The following is a 24,693-nucleotide window of genomic DNA, read 5'->3' on the forward strand; positions in this document are numbered from 1 at the left end:
TGACCTGATTTGATGAACATGAAATGATAATAACAGACATAAAACTGACCTGGTTTGATCAATATGAAATGATAATGACTGACATAAAACTGACTTGATTTGATAAATATGAAATGATAATGACTGACCTGGTTTGATGAATATGAAACGATAATAACCAACATAAAACTGACTTGATTTGATAAATATGAAATGATAATGACTGACCTGGTTTGATGAATATGAAACGATAATAACTGACATAAAACTGACCCGATTTGATGAATATGAAACGATAATAACCAACATAAAACTGACCGGATTTGATGAATATGAAATGATAATAACTTTCATAAAACTGACCTGATTTGATGAATATGAAATGATAATGACTGTCATAAAACTGATCTCATTTGATGAATATGAAATGATAATGACTGACCTGATTTGATCAATATGAAATGATAATGACTGACATAAAACTGACTTGATTTGATAAATATGAAATGATAATGACTGACATGGTTTGATGAACATGAAACTATAATAACCGACATAAAACTGACCTGATTTGATGAATATGAAACTATAATAACCAACATAAAACTGACCTGATTTGATGAATATGAAATGATAATAATTGACATAAATCTAACCTGATTTGATGAATATGAAATGATAATGACTGACATAAAACTGACCTAATTTGATGAATATGAAATGATAATGACTGACATAAAACTGTCCAGATTTAATGAATATGAAATGATAATGACTGACCTGATCTGATGAACATGAAATGATAATAACAGACATAAAACTGACCTGATTTTATGCATATGAAATGATAATGACTGACATAAAACTGACCTGATTTGATGAATACGAAATTACAATAATAACTGACATAAAACTGACCTGATTTGATGAATATGAAATGATAATGACTGACATAAAACTGACCTGATTTGATGAATATGAAACGATAATAACTGACATAAAACTGACCTGATTTGATGAATATGAAATAATAATGACTGACATAAAACTGACCTGATTTAATGAATATGAAATGATAATGACTGACATAAAAAGGATCTGATTTGATGAATATGAAATGATAATGACTGACATAAAACTGACCTGATTTGATGAATATGAAATGATAATAACTGACATAAAACTGACCTGATTTGATCAATATGAAATGATAATAACTGACATAAAACTGACTTGATTTGATGCATATGAAATGATAATGACTGACCTGATTTGATGAACATGAAATGATAATAACAGACATAAAACTGACCTCGTTTGATCAATATTAAATGATAATGTCTGACATAAAACTGACTTGATTTGATAAATATGAAATGATAATGACTGACCTGGTTTGATGAATATGAAACGATAATAACCAACATAAAACTGACCTGATTTGATGAATATGAAATGATAATAACTTTCATAAAACTGACCCGATTTGATGAATATGAAATGATAATGACTGACATAAAACTGACCTGATTTGATCAATATGAAATGATAATAACTGACATAAAACTAACTTGATTTGATAAATATGAAATGATAATGACTGACATGGTTTGATGAACATGAAACGATAATAACCGACATAAAACTGACCTGATTTGATGAATATAAAATGATAATAACTGACATAAAACTGACTTGATTTGATAAATATGAAATGATAATGACTGACCTGGTTTGATGAATATGAAACGATAATAACATAAAACTGACCTGATTTGATGAATATGAAATGATAATAACTGACATAAAACTGACCCAATTTAATGAATATGAAATGATAATAACTTACATAAAACTGACCTGATTTGATGAATATGAAATGATAATAATTGACATAAATCTAACCTGATTTGATGAATATGAAATGATAATGACTGACATAAAACTGACCTGATTTGATGAATATGAAATGATAATAACTGACATAAATCTAACCCAATTTGATGAATATGAAATGATAATAATTGACATAAATCTAACCTGATTTGATGAATATGAAATGATAATGACTGACATAAAACTGACCTGATTTGATGAATATGAAATGATAATAACTTACATAAAACTGACCTGATTTGATGATATGAAATGATAATGACTGACATAAAACTGACCCGATTTGATGAATATGAAATGATAATAATTGACATAAATCTAACCTGATTTGATGAATATGAAATGATAATAACTTACATAAAACTGACCTGATTTGATGAATATGAAATGATAATAATTGACATAAATCTAACCCGATTTGATGAATATGAAATGATAATGACTGACATAAAACTGACCTAATTTGATGAATATGAAATGATAATGACTGACATAAAACTGACCTAATTTGATGAATATGAAATGATAATGACTGACCTGATTTGATGAACATGAAATGATAATAACAGACATAAAACTGACCTGGTTTGATCAATATGAAATGATAATGACTGACATAAAACTGACTTGATTTGATAAATATGAAATGATAATGACTGACCTGGTTTGATGAATGTGAAACGATAATAACCAACATAAAACTGACCTGATTTGATGAATATGAAATGATAATAACTTACATAAAACTGACCCGATTTGATGAATATGAAATGAAAATGACTGACATAAAACTGACCCGATTTGATGAATATGAAATAATAATGACTGAAATAAAACTGACCCGATTTGATGAATATGAAATAATAATAACTGACATAAATCTAACGTGATTTGATGAATATGAAATGATAATGACTGACATAAAACTGACCCGATTTGATGAACATGAAATGATAATAATTGACATAAATCTAACCTGAGTTGATGAATATGAAATGATAATGACTGAAATAAAACTGACCCGATTTGATGAACATGAAATGATAATAATTGACATAAATCTAACCTGATTTGATGAATATGAAATGATAATGACTGACAATGCCATAAATATCAAAAATAGAAAGGAAAACTAGTAATTACTCTCACATGCAAGAAAATTGCTTCCATGATGTAGCAAAGCTGTTTGTCCATATTTCATTGGCTCTGGTACTTCTATCTGCATGCAGGAAAACAGTCCATGAAGAAAATATTAAGGTAGTTAAAAGAAAGAAATTCTACACCAGTCTACAGTTGGATAAATGAACATTCAGCAAACAATCTGTATGGGATGGACTTAAAGTCAAGGTTATATCTGCTGTAAGGGCATCACTGGAAAACAATGTTACAGATCATGTTTATCAACAACAAAAAAGAAGTCACAAAATTGAAAAATGAAAGAACAAAGGTTATTCAATGTGAAATGGGGGATTATTCAGGTTTTGTATTTCATATGTCATCGTGGTGAGAAGTACAAACACTCCCTTCATTGCCTTGGAAATATTCTGCATAATTTTGCTTACTAAATATCTACCTAATGTGAGTGTAATCACCATACATGTACATGCAATTCTGTATGGTCTTACTTGAGACTGGTCTGAGTCAACCAGATGTGCTTCTCTTTAAATGAAGCCAATAATAATAATAATAATAGTAGTAGTAAGAAAAAAACAATATATATATATATATATATATATATATATATATATATATATATATATATATATATATATATATATATATGTTATAACAATTGTAGCATAAGGTGCCTGTATATCATGATCAATGTCGATTGTTCTACTGATTACTCCTAACAAACTGCACAGACCCAGATCTGCTGGCGCATTATGAGATGACTAAAAAGCAAGTATATATGGAATAGAGAGAGAGAGAGAGAGAGGACACTTATCAGATGAACAAATCTTTTCACAAGATGCACTGTCAGGTCACAATCTTAGAAAATGCCAAGTTCAGGAAAATAACTCTAATAGTTACAATATGCAAACTCAAACTTGAAATCTGACACAAACTCTTGTCATGATACAAATGCCAATACCAATTTTCATCACAATATTTCCAACAGTTCAAAAGACATTACCAGGAGAAGAGCGTGACATAGGGTTGATTGATTGTCTTTGGTTGGTTTTAAAGTACTTTAACACCTTACTGACATTAACAGGAGAAGAGTGTGACATAGGGTTGATTGTCTTTGGTAAGTTTTAATGTACTTTAAAACCTTATTGACATTACCAGGAGAACAGTGTGACATAGGTTTGATTGTCTTTGGTTGGTTTAAATATACTTTAACACCTTATTGACACTAACAGGAGAAGAGTGTGAGATAGAGTTGATTGTCTTTGGTTGGATTTAATGTACTTTAACACCTTATTGACTGTTATGCTGAGGAAATGGGAGCTAACTGTCTTTCTTAAGGACACACTGAGGCAGTCAACCAGGGCTGGAAAGGGGAAGTATCAAACCCATGACCCTTGGATTACAACTCCAATGCTTAACTAAGCTACTGTAAAACTCTAAAATTCCTAATCCGACAAAGCCGAATTTTACATGGGACACAAACTCTTGTCATGATAAAAATGTATAATAATAATAATAATGATAATAACAATAATAATAATAATTATACAATTAGGAAAAGGTAACGCAATTAGTTACAAAATAATCTACCTTGAGGCCTTCTAGCTGTTATGTATGATACATACAGTGTATACAACACTATGATACCTATGGCTTCACACTCAGGAATTAAATGATTCTAAAAATCAAAGTACAGTGTCAGCAAATTTTATGACAGTCTCTCAAATGGTTCAGGAGATATTGAACAAATGTATTTGCCACAGACAAACATGCCGACACCATTATACACCACACCACAGGGGCAAATCTTCATTTGAGATGGTATGCAACCCCACCCCTGAAACATAGCAACTAAATATGCACTTGATTGCGATGACAACAAGGAATATGTTAATGAAACACAAATCCCCCACTAGAGTGACCTCAATACACAAATTAACAAGATGCAAGTGCTAAAGTCACATTCATACCATGGCATAAACGTTGCAAAATGAATATAGCATAGGTTTTCATTGATGTGTCTGTGCATTAAACATCATATATTGCTCAGTCAGACTATGAAATATCTTTCAGTTCATTTGACTGGAAGTGGAGTTTGGCCACACAGCAAAACTATGCAGTCATTCATAGCAAAGTGGAGTTTGGCCACACAACAAAACCATGCAGTCATTGCATAGCAAAGTGGAGTCTGACCACACAACAAAACCATGCAGTCATTGCATAGCAAAGTGGAGTTTGGCCACACAACAAAACTATGCAGTCATTCATAACAAAGTGGAGTTTGGCCACACAACAAAACCATGCAGTCATTGCATAGCAAAGTGGAGTCTGACTACACAACAAAACCATGCAGTCATTGCATAGCAAAGTGGAGTCTGACCACACAACAAAACCATGCAGTCATTGCATAGCAAAGTGGAGTCTGACCACACAACAAAACCATGCAGTCATTCATAGCAAAGTGGAGTTTGGCCACACAACAAAACCATGCAGTCATTCATAGCAAAGTGGAGTTTGGCCACACAACAAAACTATGCAGTCATTCATAGCAAAGTGGAGTTTGGCCACACAACAAAACCATGCAGTCATTGCATAGCAAAGTGGAGTCTGACCACACAACAAAACCATGCAGTCATTGCATAGCAAAGTGGAGTCTGACCACACAACAAAACCATGCAGTCATTGCATAGCAAAGTGGAGTCTGACCACACAACAAAACTATGCAGTCATTGCATAGCAAAGTGGAGTTTGGCCACACAACAAAACCATGCAGTCACTGCATAGCTAAATGGAGTTTGACCACACAACAAAACCATGCAGTCATTTCATAGCTAAGTGGAGTCTGGCCACACAACAAAACCATACAGTCACTGCATAGCTAAGTGGAGTTTGGCCACACAACAAAACCATGCAGTCACTGCATAGCTAAGTGGAGTTTGGCCACACAACAAAACCATGCAGTCACTGCATAGCTAAGTGGAGTTTGGCCACACAACAAAACCATGCAGTCATTGCATAGCTAAGTGGAATTTGGCCACACCACAAAACCATGCAGTCATTGCATAGCAAAGTGGAGTTTGGCCACACAACAAAACCATGCAGTCACTGCATAGCCAAGTGGAGTTTGGCCACACAACAAAAACATGCAGTCATTGCATAGCTAAGTGGAGTTTGGCCACACAACAAAACCATGCAGTCATTGCATAGCCAAGTGGAGTTTGGCCACACAACAAAACCATGCAGTCATTGTATAGCTAAGTGGAGTTTGGCCACACAACAAAACCATGCAGTCATTGTATAGCTAAGTGGAGTTTGGACACACAACAAAACCATGCAGTCATTGCATAGCTAAGTTGAGATTGGCCACACAACAAAACCATGCATTCATTGCATAGCCAAGAGGAGTTTGGCCACACAACAAAACCATGCAGTCATTGCATAACTAAGTTGAGTTTGGCCACACAACAAAACCATGCAGTCATTGCATAGCTAAGTTGAGTTTGGCCACACAACAAAACCATGCAGTCATTGGAGCTTGGCCACACAACAAAACCATGCAGTCATTGCATAGCCAAGTGGAGTTTGGCCACACAACAAAACCATGCAGTCATTGCATAACTAAGTTGAGTTTGGCCACACAACAAAACCATGCATTCATTGCACAGCCAAGAGGAGTTTGGCCACACAACAAAACCATGCAGTCATTGCATAGCTAAGTTGAGTTTGGCCACACAACAAAACCATGCAGTCATTGCATAGCCAAGTGAGTTTGGCCACACAACAAAACCATGCAGTCATTGCATAGCCAAGTGGAGTTTGGCCACACAACAAAACCATGCAGTCACTGCATAGCTAAATGGAGTTTGGCCACACAACACAACCATGCAGTCATTTCATAGCCAAGTGGAGTTTGGCCACACAACAAAACCATGTAGTCATTTCATAGCCAAGTGAAATTTGGCCACACAACAAAACCATGCAGTCATTTCATTCCTAAGTGGAGTTTGGCCACACAACAAAACCATGCAGTCACTGCATAGCTAAGTTCCTCCATCTACCTGTGAACTTTTTCATCTTGACAACTTACTTGCTCAACTATCAAACAAAAATCACAGCCTAAATTTTCAACCAATTGACATGGGTTTTGTAACTCCATTTCACTCCGAAGAGTGTGAATCATCAATTTATTTAGACAGTCCTTAGCCATTCAACACATTCGGCAGAGCTCGAACATATTCAGCAGTTCATGAATTTGAACAAGCACATAGCATCACACAATAATGTAAATGTATTTATTTGGCAGTACACATTCTGCACACATCATTCAATAATGTAAATGTATTTATTTGTAAGTACACATTCTGCACACATCATTTAATAATGTAAATGTATTTATTTGGCAGTACACATTCTGCATACATCATACAATAATGTAAATGTATTTATTTGGCAGTATACATTCTGCACACATCATTCAATAATGTAAATGTATTTATCTGGCAGTACACATTCTGCACACATCATACAATAATGTAAATGTATTTATCTGGCAGTACACATTCTGCACACATCATTCAATAATGTAACTATTTATTTGGCAGTACACATTCTGCACACATCATACAATAATGTAAATGTATTTATTTGGCCGTACACATTCTGCACAAATAAATAAATTCTAGCATACAGCAAATTAAGCCCTAAACAATTTTCAGAAATATAAAAGAGGGTGGAGGCAGGGGGAGAGAGTGTGCGTGTCTATCCTACGGTTGTATTCAAAACAATGACCTCTGTAAAAATGTACCGTTATCATCCTATCTTCTCAAAAAAGTTGCTTGGAGATATTGCTGTTATGTCATTCATTCATGGATTTGTAAAAGAAACAATGCCACAATTAAACTTTACTGAGCTATATTAAGTTCTCCAGTACTTTTTGATGTAATGAGGGACATTCTAACAACCACTGTGACAAAAGAGGAACCAATTAATGTAAATGTACTCAATTTGGCACCTATGTGTTAATACGCTGATCCATCACAAAAAATGACTACGATGTCCCTCATATAGCACGTGTATGATCAAGAATCCCTTTGTTGGGATGAACTGTTTGGTTTCGTTTGGATTGGTCTGAGTTAGTTTGATCTGGTGATTTATGACACAGCAACACCAGCAGGTTATTTAGTGCAAAGGCATCTAAAAAGCCTTGCCCAAGGACACACCATGGTAGTTGACCAAGGCTTGCTGAAGTGAACATACTGAAACTGAAACAATATATAAGTATAAAGCAACATCACATGGTTATTTTTTTTATCCCTCCCCGAAAGAGGTTTTTTATTATGGGACTGAAAAAAATCTCATCAAGTTAATCATGCAAGTTCCGTAACCCTATTCACTTACATAACTTTCTGATCCAAACTCTAACATTTTCAAATCATACAATTGCAAATGCCAAACCTTCATACATACATTATTGATGGCAAAGCACGAGAAAACTGTATGGACATTTTTAAAATCCATTTTAGTTCTGCACATTCATACCCTCAGTGTTTACAATAAACTTTACATAACAAGCCTGAGATAAGCACTGGTAATAAGCATAAAAAATCAGCCTCCGTAATTATTACATTTCGCCCTTACACTCGCCATATGGTGCTCAGACTCAAGTACGTTACAAACGAGTCCATTTAAACCGCTCAAAAAGAAATCTCCATCAATAGATGCATCAATGCTACAACAATTTTCCCAGTTGATTTCTAAGGAACAGATGGTCAACAATTTTCAAGACAAGATGATTCACAAAATGCAGCCATATTATCAAGATCATAAGAACCTTGATTTACACAACAGGTCTGACTGCTAACATGGCGAATCGATGGTACGGTAAAATAACGTTTGACACTTGCTGCGATGACTGAACTTGTCTTGGTAACAAATTGCAGCCAACGTCCTAGAAACCTCACGTGATTTTTTAAAATGCCTTATACTACAGTAAACCATGTACAAACTCTAGCACTTAAACCTACGTATATTTTATTTTATAAATTACCCTTTTTGATACATTTCGGTGTTATAATTTTTTAATTTACCAGAAGAGATCGCAAAATTCTAGAGCGCAGAAACTGAGAAAAACGGGAGACCTGTTTCATCTGTCCATGGAGATTCCCAAATAAATAAACAAACAAAATACAGCATAAAAGTGAGTTCCTTAAACAACCTTTCGTTTATCCATCGGCCCAGTTACTCGTTTTCATTTTCTCAAGCAGATGTGAAATCAGCAGAGTGGATTAACCAAGCATTATATGAAGTACAATTTTTAGAGCCTTCTGTTCATTACTAAAGTGTCAAGTCGATTATTATCTCACTCGATGATGTTTACGGTGTGTGTGTGTGTGTGTGTGTGTGTGTGTGCGCGCGCGCGCGCGCTTTGATAATTAAAAAGTGGAAATATTAGACTTGTTTTGAAAATTCAAACAACTGGCCTAAGTTGGCCTGATTTTGCTCACCTGGCAAAGATACGTTAACAGTTTGCCCATTTCCCTAAGAGGCTTTTACGCAGTACTGTAAGGAAACGTATGCAAACAATCTCTCAAACTTTATATCATGATGACTTTACCTACTTTACTATATCATTAATTTTTTAAATAATTTCTAACGACATAGGCCTAATTCATATGCAGTCCCTTACTCACAAACAAAATCATAATGAGACTCGACGGATCAAGAGTCTAACAAGTTCAGAGAATCTGATGCAAGATCGGCTCATTAATATGCGTTCATCCCGCTGATTTTTTAAACTGCCCAAGATCTTGATGGTATAAACCCTAATTCAGTTTGGATCAAAATCGGATCAGAATTATGGCTTCCAGATTGATGATAAGCACAACCAAATAAATAAGCACCGATCACGCTCATTCACGAAACAACTCAACATCTTAACGATGTAAGCATATAAGCCAAGTTTGATCAAAATCGAATCAAAATATGGTTTCCATATATGGTAACAATCTCATTTAATCAGACGCAAGATCAACTCATTCATGACTTACATTATTATTTTGTAAAACTTCAGTTAATTTTTTCTTATTGATAATTGCATTCATTTCTCAATCAACGTCACCGTAGAAATATATGCATACCGGGCTGTTTACCACGGTGGCCGGACAAAATGGTAGCGGACAAAATGGTACGGACAAAATGTTAAGTGGACATAATGGTACTGGACAAATTGGTATGGATAAAATGGTGCCGACAAAATGGTACGGACAAAATGGTATGGGACAAAATGGTACTAGGATTAAATGGTACAGACAAAATGGTACGACTACAATTTTATTAATACGAAATGTAAAAAAACAGACAAGTTTTTACTAAATAACATTAATATGCTGCTATTGTGAAATGACCATGGATGATTTATAATAATTACCTATACAAACAATTTTAAAATAAAAAAGCAATTCAAGAAAACTAAAGCGCAAACTACAAAGCTACATGACAAAAGACAAGTACAAAACCTCTGACTACTATACAATATAATTTAGAAAGAGAAAATATTAACTACAAAATGTCATATATTCAAGGCATACTCAAATAAAATTTATCATATGAGGTCAAACTTTTTAACCTAGTCGCAGTCAGATAACATTTATATTTAACACTCTAGCAATATCTCCCAAATATGTAACCGGATCTCGGTTATTGTAATCGACCTCTATGGTGTTAAGTGCTTCGTTGATGCGAACATATGTTTTCTTCTTCTTTCCGGTTGTTGTTCCCAGTTCCATTTGACGACGCTTAAGTTGAGTGCTATGCTGCTCCTGTTGTAGTTTTCGCGCCAATTTTGTGACGGTCGGATGGGCAAAACCAACAACGTTGTTAAAAGCATTGTGTCAACCCTCGAGTGCATTGTTGCTGCGAGGTAGGTTATCGATGCATCTAGAATTCAACTGAATTGCGAATCTTGGTGTACCTCTTATTCCTCTCCTTGGTCTTCCGATGAAGTTGTCCTCCATGTAATCACATATTACTTCAATTTCTCGGTACGGTGGATCTGCGGTCAGAATTTCGAAGACTTCTATGACGCTATCTGTTGGAATAAATGCTAGAGCGAGAAGACGCTTGACACGAAGCGCGAAATCAGGTTCATCTCTATAACGTTCTGAAAAAACCTTCTGATTGCAGTTTCCTCCAGACGCACTGACCGAAGTGAAACATGCATCCAGTTACTGTTGCCATCGGAAATATATTCTGAAAAGCTCTAATTGCTGCCAATTCAAAATCAAATACAACAGTAACTGGATCTAAACCTGCATGCAAGATGAGAATTTCTTGAAGGAGTTGTTGATATGCTTGTTCGTTTTTTCTTCGAATAGTAATGCATAAACTGCAGGAAAAACTTCGCCATTGAAAAAGCCATGTATCGTGTAGAGTTGATCGTATCCACTCGGGCTGCCTCGAAATGTGCCATCGGCAAACCAATGTTGGCATCTCGAAATGAAATCCAGATCATCGTCGGCTGCAAAAATGATCATGTTATCTCGGTTGACACGGATGAATGGGTGGTTGCTCTGTGTCTGAGAATAAACCATAATGTCTTGTTGATCATTCGGTTCAGCCATTTGACTATGCCTTCGTACATCTCGTGATAAGGTTGCTCGTTTTGGAAGTAGATGAGCGGCTGCAACTGCAACACTCAGCAATTCACTGTAAACAATCGATCGTGTTGCTTCTTCGGTTGTTTCTGCTCTCCTTTTCATGTTGGCACGAGCTGTTTCAACCTCCACTTGCCCATGCGTTACCATGTGATTATGAACTCCAACTTCAAGAACGATTACATTCGCTTGTGTATGAATTCATGCTTTGCACGTTCTTCTTTCACAACGCCAGAGCTCCTTGCCATCACTGCCATCGGTGTTCTTGGTAAATAAATAACCTTGAAATACAAGCTTGCGAGTCCCTTTTTGAGAAGTAACATATTCTAACATGATGATTTTCTTTACAAGTTTAAAAATATAAATAATCAAGACGATAAAGTCCTCTTAAAATGATATGCAACTGTTTTCAGCTTTAGATTCAAACTACAAAAATTAAGGCACCCCAGATGTTAGCGCGCAGTTTACTTTGATACTTTGAACGATAAACTCTATATGCCGTACAATACTGTTGCAACTCAGACTGCAATTTAGTTTATTCTACTCTAAACTGTCAGCTTTTGTCTAACACCAGATTGGCTATATTTTAGGTTCAACTCGCGCAGTTCGGAAAATGTCACTCGTACGAGTTACGAAAATTTTGCACGGCAGACAGTCACCAAATATACGCAATATACACACGTCTCGTAAGTCTTACCAGGCTTTCTAGCGTGTCACTTTTCCGCTAATCGCAAATGTCACAATTGCTGCAATATATTGTCGGCGCATTTTTGACATGCGCGCAAACGACGGGACACCAAAAATTAAGGGTATGTAAAAGAAAAACAGTCATTAAATACGCATTGAAATACTATTTGGTATCGTTGCATTTTGAAAGAGTCGACATAAGTTATTTGCAGTTTCACTTTATTTTTTTAAAAATAAAATACAATTAACATTTCCGAAGTCACACGAATTTAATAAAAATCATTTGTATTGGTATCTTTTTCAGTTAGTTTATGGACGCGTGAATATTTTAAAATGTATATAAAAATTAAGTTTTATTATGACTTTAGGTAATTATTATTTTCATTAGCAATCGAAATTCTAATATATGTACCATTTTATACTGTTTTGTCCCATACCATTTTGTCTGCAACATTTTAACCATACCATTTTGTCTATACCAATTAATCCTAGTACCATTTTGTCCCATACCATTTTATCCATACCAATTTGTCCAATACCATTATGTCCACTTAACATTTTGTCCATACCATTTTGTCCGTATGATTTCGTCCGCTACCATTTTGTCCAAGCACCGTTTACCACGTGTTCACGCTCAGCGGTGATCTTAGACTATTCCTTATAACCGACTGTACTTATGTACCCGGGTCTCACTGGACAGTTTCGTATTTTGACACCTCCCTAATTTTTAAGGTAGAAGGCATGAACCTAATTATGATAAGCCTAGCATTTATAAATTCACACAGAAGCTAAATCTGTAATGTGGTTCAGATTTACTTTGAGTTAGACTTGAAAATGGGTTGACTTGTTTGGTGACTGCCTGTCAAAGTTAGGCTAGCACTGGATATCAAATGCGTAACTTGGGCTGCAAATGAACAGCTGACTTGACTTCGAATCTACGTATGTCTGCTATAGAGATAATATCTAACAATCGAGATGGTTGAGGGGTGATGAAAAGTATGCTAATTTGTTATAGTACTAGTGAACTTTATTCATGAATAAGGCACATACTGATTCTTTTACCTGCCTTGTCCCAGGAAAATATTCAAAATAGCTCTTTGCTGTCAAAAATGAATGTAAAAAGAGGGGTTGGTGTCAGTGTTGGTTCAGTATAAAAGCCACTAGTTGTATAAGGAATTAACCTGATTGCCGCAGTAAAAATCTCACATGCATGCTTTCTACGAAAGTTTGTTTTTATTTGCATCTTCAGTGTAAAATTATTCTCATTTTTCTGTAATAGGTCACTGTCGGATGAAAATTCACCAGATAAACTGTCCAGTGAGACCTGAATGTTGTCTGCGTACTTTGTAATTTTCCTCCGACTCATGACATGGAAGCGGGGATGGGATGGGATGGGATGGTAGAGTGGGTGCAAAAGGTTGGTGTTGCTTTCGGGTTTAACGACATCTCTCAATGTAAAATAGGCTATACATGTCTGCCAATATAATTGGCTGAGGAAGAACCAGGGAAAACCCCGTTGAGAACCACCGACCCACGGGAAGCTACTGGCAGTTTTCTCACATACCAACATTGGCCGAGCCCAAGACTGAAACCCACGCCGATATAACTGCGATGGTAATGATCGGTAAAGGCGTGCGCATTAGACCACTCAGCCACCTGGGGCCCTATGGCAAATGATAAGAATGCATCTTTAGTAACGCATACTTTATACGGTAAAATATCTACAATACCGGTGGATACAAGTATATGTATATGTGCAATCATTTAAAATTGCTATATTCGTACATTTTTATCTTTGAGCAAGAGTACCATGAACGACACATTACGCATCTACCCTTCCATAATAATTAATCCTCTGTGTAGGAAATACTAGGACACGGTCAGCCCGGGAGATTGATTACCAAATGGTCTCAGTAACCTGGACCTTTGGTCAAGGTATGAGTTCTTGAACAAACGGTTACTGTGCAGAAGAAATCATTTTCTTATCAGACTACCTTGACCATGACATCTTCCTAGGCCCTGACCTAGAATGTGCGGGGCCCAAGGCAGCAACAGCGATGAACCGGGCCCAAGCACACAAAAAATTGATTTCCTGAAAGCGCGGGGCCCAAGGCGGTTGATTCGCTCGCCTTGCCTCAGGACCGGACCCGCATCTTCCCTACAGACCCCTGAACCTACAGATTGCTTTATTGCGCGAAGTTCAAACCATCCACTACGCTCGACCAATAAAGCTAATCTATGATAAAAGTTATTCTGCAAAACCCAATTTTCTTTTAACGTCTTTAATCATGTCCTTTAAAATTTTAACCCCCAAAAGAAAAACCTCTTCCATACTTATTCGCATGCGCTCGACAAACATTGCTGAACTAAAGTAATGAGGCGAAAAACTATTATAACAAGCGAAATCCCCCTCCTGCCCCCCCCCCCAAAAAAATGAGCACGATGCCTCCAAGCCTTTTTCTTGACGAAGTGTTATTGACAGTTAGATGGCTGATTTATGCCCTGTAAATACGTAAAATGCAGAAGCTTCCTATAAGCTACATTTCTGGATCCGCCCCTGAAATCCATGCTAAACTGAGGTGACCTTTTGATCGTATGATACACCTTTCAATTACCCTTTATTGAGTATAATTACCAAGCCCTTATTAGGGTCTGAGGAAAACACTTTTGAGGCACACGATTGGTTTTTCTTGCAAAAAGCGTGCAACAAAACACAAAAAAATGCCACACGCATGCAAAATGACTACTTCAACCGGCATTACGCTACAATCAATACACAGCCATTTAACCCTTTTAGTTCAATGTGATACAAATACAGAACTTAATCATTAAATAAAAAAGCACCCGCCCCAAAAATTTGTTCTTGATATTTTGGTGACGAAAATTAATTCTACAGGCGTATCCATCATCTAAACGAACCGAAGTATTTTTCTCTTTAAGCACACGAGGAAGGTAGCAGCGTGCTTAAATTTTGTAATATTTACTTGTGTTCTAATTGTAACCAATATTTGGAATATCATGGGCCAAAAATATACGCAGTTCTTCTCTTATCTCAATATTTACGGGCAAAAAGAGCAAAGTCCCCTTAAACATCATATATATGTATGGATGATAGAAAATATCAACAATGTTTGATTCAACATATTAAACTGGAGAATTCTCAACACAAAAAATGGAACTTTTTAACCTACGCATGTAAACTAACAGATAAAATTTTAAAAAACTCGGCAGATGAAATGAAACTTTCAGCACAAAGAATTTGGTTCAATCCGTGAAGATGGAATTTTCAACATACATCAAACTTTCAACCACAGCTGCATAATTCAATAATTAAAATCTAAAAAATCGACACAGGAAATGAAACTTTCAACAGATAATTCAACATGGAACTTCAACCCAAACAATTTGATTCAACATGTGAACTAATTCTCGATATGTAAGTGACGTTTCAACACAACCGATACAATTTAAAAACTCGATATGTAAGTGATGTTTCAACACAACCCATACAATTTAAAAACTCGATATATAAAAAGAAACATTCAACCAACTCAATGTAATTCAACAGATCAAAATGAAAAACTCGACATACGAAATAAAATTTTCAACATCAACGGTTTGGAATTCTCGATATGCGAGCTTACAGTTTCAATTGCTACTTTTGATTGAACTAACCTTTGTCCCCTATGGCACCGTTGAGTTTTCAACGACAAAAAAAAAATAAATAAACGTTTTTTATCAAGTTACTTAATTTAAAAAAAGAAGTCCCCTTAACTGAGTTCACTAATGTAACTGTGGCGCCTAATATACATATTCAACCGAACAAAACACAGGCCTGAAAATAAGAAACTCGAACGAATTAGACCTTGGTTTTGGGGTGGGGAGAAGTGTCTGATGAGAAGCATACATGACTGGGAACTACATTTCCCAATTTTTGAAACACCTCGTTTTGTGTTTTAAAATCGGGTAAACTAAAGCAAAACATACCATTTCTGACCACAGAATTGTCAGTCTCACTTCATACCCGAACATTTTCTCTACGCATTTAATGACAAAACCAGGTACTGTGCGTGAAAAGGTTACAATATCTCTACGCATTTAATGACAAAACCAGGTACTGGGCGTGAGAAGGTTACAATTTCTTAGGATGATACTGAAATCTGAGTGCAGAAATCTGGAGAAAATGTACAGAACAGTTTAACCAAACTCTTACCTTAAAAGTGTTTTACATCGTGGTGAGGTACAATGATGGTAATGTAGTTTTTGATAATAGCAATACTATCCTTGCTATTTACGTGCAGTAGCATACGGTTCGTGACATTGTCGTAACAAGATCACATCCCATTGCTGATATTGAAAATAAACAACTTAATTTATCTCTAGCCTTGAAAAGTTTTTTTTATCACATATGAAATCGCTAAAACATATTTTTATGTTACGTGTTCGACTCTAATAAACAGTAACAAAAGAAAGAGTGAAAACAAGAAGCTTTGAAAATTTAACAGCTAGTTTATTTCCCTGGAAAAACACTGTAAAAATGAAAAAAAAATAAGAACTTACGGATTTAAGATTCAAATCCAAAAATAATCCAAGACTAATCCACGAATTAAATTTTAGAAATCCTAGTAATGAAATGTTCTAATGAAATTTGAGCTCGAGTCCCGATGAAAAATCCAAAATGGAAGGCATTGACGTATACTGTAATCAGTATGTTGTTGACGTGTCTACAGTTCTTTGCTGATTCACAAACAATGTTAAAGTGTTTGAATTCTTTGTCCAATAATTCTGTATGAGCACTCAAATATATTCAGGAAAAAAGAAATTATCTTTTAGAATCCAAATAATCTTAATAAAATTTAAAATATAACTACAAACTGGTCACAAACAAACACTTTCCAGTGTAAAAGCCCAACTAATTAATTTCTCTATAGACATCGGTATAAAACCTAAATACTGCGCAATTTCGGAAAACCCAAAATTACAAAAAAGAGGCTGTCTACATATAAAATCACGTACTCCCAGTATGACGTTGATAAAAACCAATCATTTTACTCCGAGAATAATTGAAAATAAAAAGTTATTTACTTGTCTCAGTGATTTCTGAATCAAGGTCGGAAACTAAGTCAAACATAGAAGCAGTGTTTCTATTATTAGGTATTTATAAAAAGATTCAGGTCAAACTGAATTTTCTGGAAAATATCCAATTCCTAGGAAGCAAAATTACATTACATTGACATGTAATGAAATTAAAAATAAAAAGATTTTAAAACTTACAAATAATTAAATTAAATCAAATACAAATTAAATCAAATATACATAAAAGTATTCAATGGGTGGGATAGATAGATAGAAAGATAGAGAGATAGATAGATAGAAACACATAAGAAAAATCCATCCCCCAAAATTGAAATAGCCAATATGAGATTTCCCTACAGCATCTTGCCTGAATTTCAAGGCACATGTATCACTATTGAAAATACGAATACCACTATTCAAAGTTCAAAAACCACTATTCAAAGTACAAATAGCACTACTCAAAATCCAAATATCTCTATTCAAAAGTACACATACCACTATATTCAAAGTACAAATACCACTACACAAAATCCAAATACCAATATTCAAAAGTACAAATACCACTATTCAAAAGAACAAGTACCACTATTCAAAGTACAAATACCACTATTCAAAATCCAAATATCACTATTCAAAAGTTCTAGTACCACTACTCAAAGTCCAAATCTCAATATACAAAAACCAAATACCACTATTCAAAGTCCAAATATCGCTATTCAAAGTCCAAATACCACTATTCAAAGCACAAATACCACTATTCAGAATATAAATACCTCTATTCAAAAGTACAACTACCACAACTCAAAAGTACAAAATATCACTATTCAAAAGTACGACTACCGTTATTAAAAGTCCAAATACCACTATTCAAAAGTACAAATATCACTATTCAAAAGTACAAATACCACTATTCAAAGTACTAATATCACTATTCAAAAGTACAAATACCACTATTCAAAAGTACAAATACCACTATTCAAAGTACTAATATCACTATTCAAAGCACAAATACCACTACTCAAAATCCAAATACCACTATTTCTACAGAACCATGGTTTCATGCTTCGAATGCTGTGATTTTACATTTTACTCTTAAGATTGCCATCTTCATGGATTTTTGATAATTGCTAGAAAACAAGTTTTAAAAAAAAAACAACAATAATTCTGTCACAACATTCAAACTTGTTTTCCTATGAACTAGCTAAAGCTGATAAATATGCAACTCTTGGGGATATAAACGAAAATTAATAACCAAAAAGGTCAAGGAATTTACTCCATGATAAAAACGGCACAGGGTTTATTACCATATACAGGCATTCTTTAATATATTGGTAATCTTCTATAAATAAAAAAGGATATTGTATTGCTGCGCTGGAACTAATGCCCCACAAGCGAAATCAATAAACCAATCATGATGATTTATATACACAGCTAAACTATATTTTCATTACTGGACTACACACCAAGCTGAAAATCCAACTGAGCGTCCGCCTCGGATACGGGCGGTTACGGGTTCGAACCCCAGCTGAGTCATACTAAAGACTTGTAGAAATGATAATTACAGCTGCCTCACTAGGCGCACCGCATTAAGAGGTTAGCGTTAGGTCTGGTCGGCCTGGTGTCAGGATAATGTGACTGGGTGGGATGATGCGCCTGTGCTAGACATCACTATAAACTGCCACATTGCAAACATTGTAGTGATGTGACTGAACAACTGTTAAAGATACGTTAAAAATAATTTTTACAAAAACGCACGCATACACAAACATTAAACCGTACTTCCATCAAATTGGGAATGAAGTTGGGGGGGGTGGGTTTGCAAAACTGCGAATGTATGTCATGGTATGCTGGAAATAGAGCTGCGCTTCAAATTTCGTTGAAATAAACCATCTTTGGTAAAGTTAGTTTACCGCAGTCAACGGTAATATGACCTCTCCCACTGGCCAGTCAAGCAAGTGCGGGCTTTTAACTTTATGGCACGTGTGCATGACGACATTCAGATATAAACCAAGGTCAATCTTTAATGGTGCCGTTACTTTGCTTTCTCACTGGTCCCATCAAAACTTAAGTGGCGCTGGGGATGTGAGACACCGCTATAGCCGCCTTGCGATGCAGAGCTGATGTGTGAGACTGCATCAGCCGTCTTGCAATACAGAGCTGATGTTTGCGACGCACAAATCTCCATGTAATGAGAAGGAGTATAGTGACCAAAGCCAAAAGTAAATGAAGCTACTCGATATTATGGATCTTTTAACCTTACTTTGAAGAAGACAAGCCTAGTTCAACGATGACTATGCTTTAAAGCTCCCCTTACGAACCGCGCACGCCACATTTACGCCTCACGAGGCAGCACCCTTACATTCCGAGCTCTGTAAGGTCAACATGATTTATTTTATTTTACATAATCCCTGGGCAACATTAAAATATGTATTACCCTCTTGGCATATTCTGGATAATTTTGAAATAAATCTCCCTGGAACAGGGGACTAATGAAAAGCCACTGAAGGACCTTAAAAAATCCCCAACTTGTTATGACTAACTTAGTAACATTTCTACCCCTGGCTAACAAAATACTAAAGCTTTAAGAATAGTTTTATCTTTAAAGTACAGCATTCAATACGAGAAACAAACCGACTGAATTCATATCACTAGCTCGAATATTTCTCTCTTCAAAGCTTTGGAAAAAAGTAAGACCACGTGTTTCTGAGGAGTATCGATAACAAGCTTGTGCCAACGGACGGAAGGACGACAGACCATGGTGAAGAACCTTCCAATACGCTCTTCTGGTCTGTGACAATTAGAGCTAAAAGCATGTATGATCGCTATATTGGCCTAAAAACAAAATCAAATTTGAGAGCTAAAAGCATGTATGGTCGCTATCATGACCTAAAAACAAAAACAAAGTTTAGATCTGAAAGCATGTATGATCGCTGTCCTGACCGAAAAACAATTTTTTAATGAATGTATATTTTTCTTCCTGATGGCGATGATCTGACAAGTTGACTTGACTTAATCCTTATAGGGTCGGCGCGCGTTCAGAGCAGCTGAAATAAAACGAATGAGCGACTCGCAACAGAGCCAACTTCCAAGACTGATTGGGAAATAACGACTTTAGCAAATCTTTTAGTATTATATGAAATCTCTACGGAATAAAACAACAACCAAATGTGAAGAATGCAAATACGTGCCATTACATATTCTAAACTGTAAACTGATTGATACCCTAATGGGAATACACTCCGATTACTGCAGGAAACGATCTGAAAATTCCACTTAGCGTGCGTCATTATTTTTTCTAACGCTTTGACTGAATACGACGTATTAAGGTAAAACGGCATTTCGTCTTTCTCTGATCAGGATATTTATTTCTCTTCTGTTCTATCTGGAGAACCTAACAAAATTGTATGTTGTTGTTTTTTTAAGTTAACACGCACACGCACACACACACAGTATCATTCGGACCACCTCGGTTACTTTTGTGAATCAATTTTTTTTAGAAAAAATGGATGTATGTTGGCGTAGTAATCTGCAGAAAAATCATTGATTGTACAGCTGGCCGGAAATGCAAAATAAGAAACCAAAGGACTCAATCATTCCTACTCTATTCCTGACTAAGCAGAGTAAAATGTACTACGTAGTCGTCCATGGGACCAGTAGATACAGATTCGCACCTTGAGAATAAATTTGAACTCATTTTCTACCCTATCAATTGCGAAAGTTCAGCATTGATTACCATTTGGATTGCGTCAAAAATAAATAACATGAACTACTTTGTCTCTTTGTTGGCAATCTAGAACATGTCGCATAGGAGATGACTTCGTTTTTTTCTTACACAGATACTCGAAGCTAGTCTGATGCTGACACGGATAAATATCATGAATATATAATGTTGCATTATGTCCATTTCTTAACGATATTCGCATTTGCAGTGACATTTTACAGTCATTCAGCGTCACTGTGATGTGAAGAAATCGCTCCGGTGGCCTAGTGGTTAGAGCGTCCGCCTCGGATACGGGAGGTCGTGGGTTCGAATCCCGGCCGAGTCATACCAAAGACATAAAAATGGTACTAGCTGCTGCCTTACTTGGCGCTCAGAATTAAGAGTTTGGTGCTAGGACTGTCGGCATAACGGGGCTGGATGGGACATCATGCTACATGTCTACGGCATGATGCCCCAGTGCTAGACATCACAATAAACTGTCACGCTGCAGACATTTTAGATATGTTAAAAATCTAAATCACACAAATGCATCCTGTTTAACCTGACCAATACTCATTTATACTGTTCATTTTTTGTTCCTTTTTTTTTTAAACGACCTCCTTTGGGTGCATCTCGTTTGGGTCTACGTATTCTTCCCTCCTTCAGCATTATGCCAAATAAGGACCTTCTCCCGCAGTCAGTGTAGATGGAATTAGGTTACAAGAATAGGATAGTGATGGATTATCCCCTGGGATGGATGGACATTTCCTGTAACGTATACTCCTATTAGTGCGGGCATCAATCATTACCACAGCAGTCATACCAGCCACTACATGAGATATTAAAAATATGCTTCTCGATATCCCATTGTTTATTTGAATGGGTTTTTTTTCATGATAATTCTTGAGCACATGTCTACAGTTGTAGACATTAATACCGCGTACCTTAATTGCGTTTAAGCATTGTCACTGTTTAGAAAACATGTGCTAGACATTTCTATCAGCTAAGGGGAAAAAAAGAAAGGAGAATAAGTGAATGGGGAAAAAATACGAATATATGTATGATAAGGCTTCGACTAACACACAATATAAATTTGTTTATAATTTGAGTCTTACTGCAAAACTACACAAACCTGGATTTGCCATCACAAAATGTGCCGGTAGATCTAGGCTCAACAAGTTATCACAAATATTTATGAGTCTGATATCTGCGACAGAGAATGTGACATTTTGTATGATTTTTCATTTGGTCAGGCAGTGTTAAAGTTACCCCAGGTCACCAGAATTTTCAAGAATGGAGCTTGATTGACACGTTGTCATGCCAAATGCAAGATGCAAGCCGATATCTCTATAAGTATGTATTAATAAAGCGACACTGTCTTGTAAATACTAATGATACGGAACAAGCGTAACAAAGACCAGACTATACTCATAAAAAGTTGACATGTGGTTCCTCCTGGAAGATTCTGTATCAAACTCAAAAAGATGTGTTACACCTCGTTGGAATGGAAAATTATGACTCTAAGGTTTCACTATAAACGGTAATACCACCTAGAAACCACGGCCTATGTCTGCAACTGCAAATTCTCAAGTTACAAACTTCGTCTTTTTCCCCCTTAAGGAGCCATGTATTAGAAAACAATATTTTGTATCAAACCGATTTTAGCATCAAGCTTGTAGCTGGTACTTATGTTTTATTTTATTATAAAAGCGCAAGAATCGATGTGGAGATCGTTACTGTGTTGAGCATATTACGGGCAGGGACAAGTAACTCTTGCAATTCACTCGTCTCTGGGACGAGTGGCTGAATTATGTTGGGGGCGCTCTACGGTAATTATTAACTTTTGAGTGGCGGGTGTAAGGTAAAGTAGTTTGCATTTGCAACATACACAATGGAGAGAATGATGGTATACCTCTATGTTACTTTCATGTAATGTGTTTGAAATTTCTCTGTATATTGTACTTGCGGAAAGTGTACATGATCTAAGCATACGATAAACCAAAATGTCTGCTCCCGTGTGCTAACAAAGTCAGCCTGAATTAGTCTAAAGTACATAATCTTTAGCAGATATGAAAACAGGGAAAAGGATTTTTGCCAGACTAGACAATACCAGCGTCTGAAAGTGTAATGAATGAATTACCAAATATATAAAATGTTTTTTTTTAAAAAGTAATTATCTTTCCTTGTTTTACAATTTACCTCTGAAGTCCAGGAAGTGAAATTGACCAAGCGGAGCTCGCAGTTTTTGAAAGGTGCATATCTGAAGTAAGGCCAAGCTGTATATACCACAATACATATTACACACACCGATCATACAACAAAATAAAAGGAATACACATTTTTATGAACAATGCTACGATAATACAAGGTCTTTTTAAAATAGCCAGTATATCCGACAAGGACAACCAGGGAAATTTCTCTTTCTTTAAAAATCTAACCCTATGCAAAATAAAAAACTGCAGAGCGCCACCTTTCCTCAGCCGTGACACAGCAATATATATATGAACCACCTCGGCTATCTTTGAGATTGGATTGAACGTAGGATAGACCGAAAAGTTGCAAATAACAATTAGTGCATTCGCATTAGGTCTCGACTTTAATTTAAACTTTGTAAAATTCTTCGTAACAATTGTGCTAAAATGTGTTTTTTGCAAAGCGTAAAAATGCTCATGATTTCTGAAGCACTTCGCTATCAATCTTTAGTTTCGGACATGCGTAGATTTGCAATCATATAAAGCTCATCTTAAGAACACGACGTGAAATGCATTTTTAAAAAAAAATTATGTACGAGCAAGAACATGGATACGTATAATAACATAAGGTCACCAATGGTGTGTGAAATCCGATATTGATATGTGTGTACGGCCACATTGATACACCTCGTCCAACAATGCTGCAAATGCATTTTCATGTAAGAATACTAACTAAATCCCTTTGCATACAAAACAAAGCACACCGAGATATACATTTGTTATAATAAACATAACAGACCAAGTCTATCTTATATGACAACTGGAAATATCTTGAATATAAACAACCCCAACGAAATGAATTACAGATTAATTCCTTTAAACTGTATTCTCACAGTAAATTATTGACTAAAATGGACAGGCGAAGTGTCACATACATATATAATAATAACTGCGTACTTACTTCAGACTCAGTAAGATAGACCTAATACACTCGCCCTTCCCTGGTGTCGGATCATGCGTCTTGTGTTTACAATAATATTTACATAAACACACACTGCAAATATATCTACGTCGACCTATATGAATGAACAAATCACACGACCCATCTTGAATAGAAACCTCGGCGCTACGTCGATTGTACTGAGCGGTGTATAGACATGCATAAACCGGTATATGAAACTTAGAACTGGTCACACTAGGCGCTTCTGCAAGTATCTAATAAAATGGATTTTTTAAATAAAAATTTTTAAAAAAAAACGTTCAGCTAGCGGTTTTGCTGATAATCTGCCGTATTAGCATGTAAACAGCCCTGAGCTAAAGTGGACTGTGGTTGATTTGGTGTTTTACGGCATAACAGCACAAGTAGCTTATAAAATGG

General features: G+C 35.8%; 1 protein-coding gene across 1 annotated transcript in view; it reads right to left on the bottom strand.

The window, feature by feature from the left end:
• LOC149800634 (allatostatin-A receptor-like) overlaps positions 1–24,435 on the bottom strand; it is a 70,146-nt gene extending 45,711 nt beyond the window's left edge. Inside the window, exon 1 of the mRNA XM_089954639.1 lies at positions 24,277–24,435. The gene's annotated coding sequence lies outside the window, so the exon portion shown is untranslated. The remainder of the gene's footprint in view (positions 1–24,276) is intronic.
• Between the last annotated feature and the right edge of the window lie 258 nt (positions 24,436–24,693).

Source organism: Sinohyriopsis cumingii, chromosome 4, assembly GCF_028554795.1.
Source record: "Sinohyriopsis cumingii isolate HCF-2022 chromosome 4, ASM2855479v2, whole genome shotgun sequence".
In the NCBI taxonomy this organism is placed as follows: Eukaryota; Metazoa; Mollusca; class Bivalvia; order Unionida; family Unionidae; genus Sinohyriopsis; species Sinohyriopsis cumingii.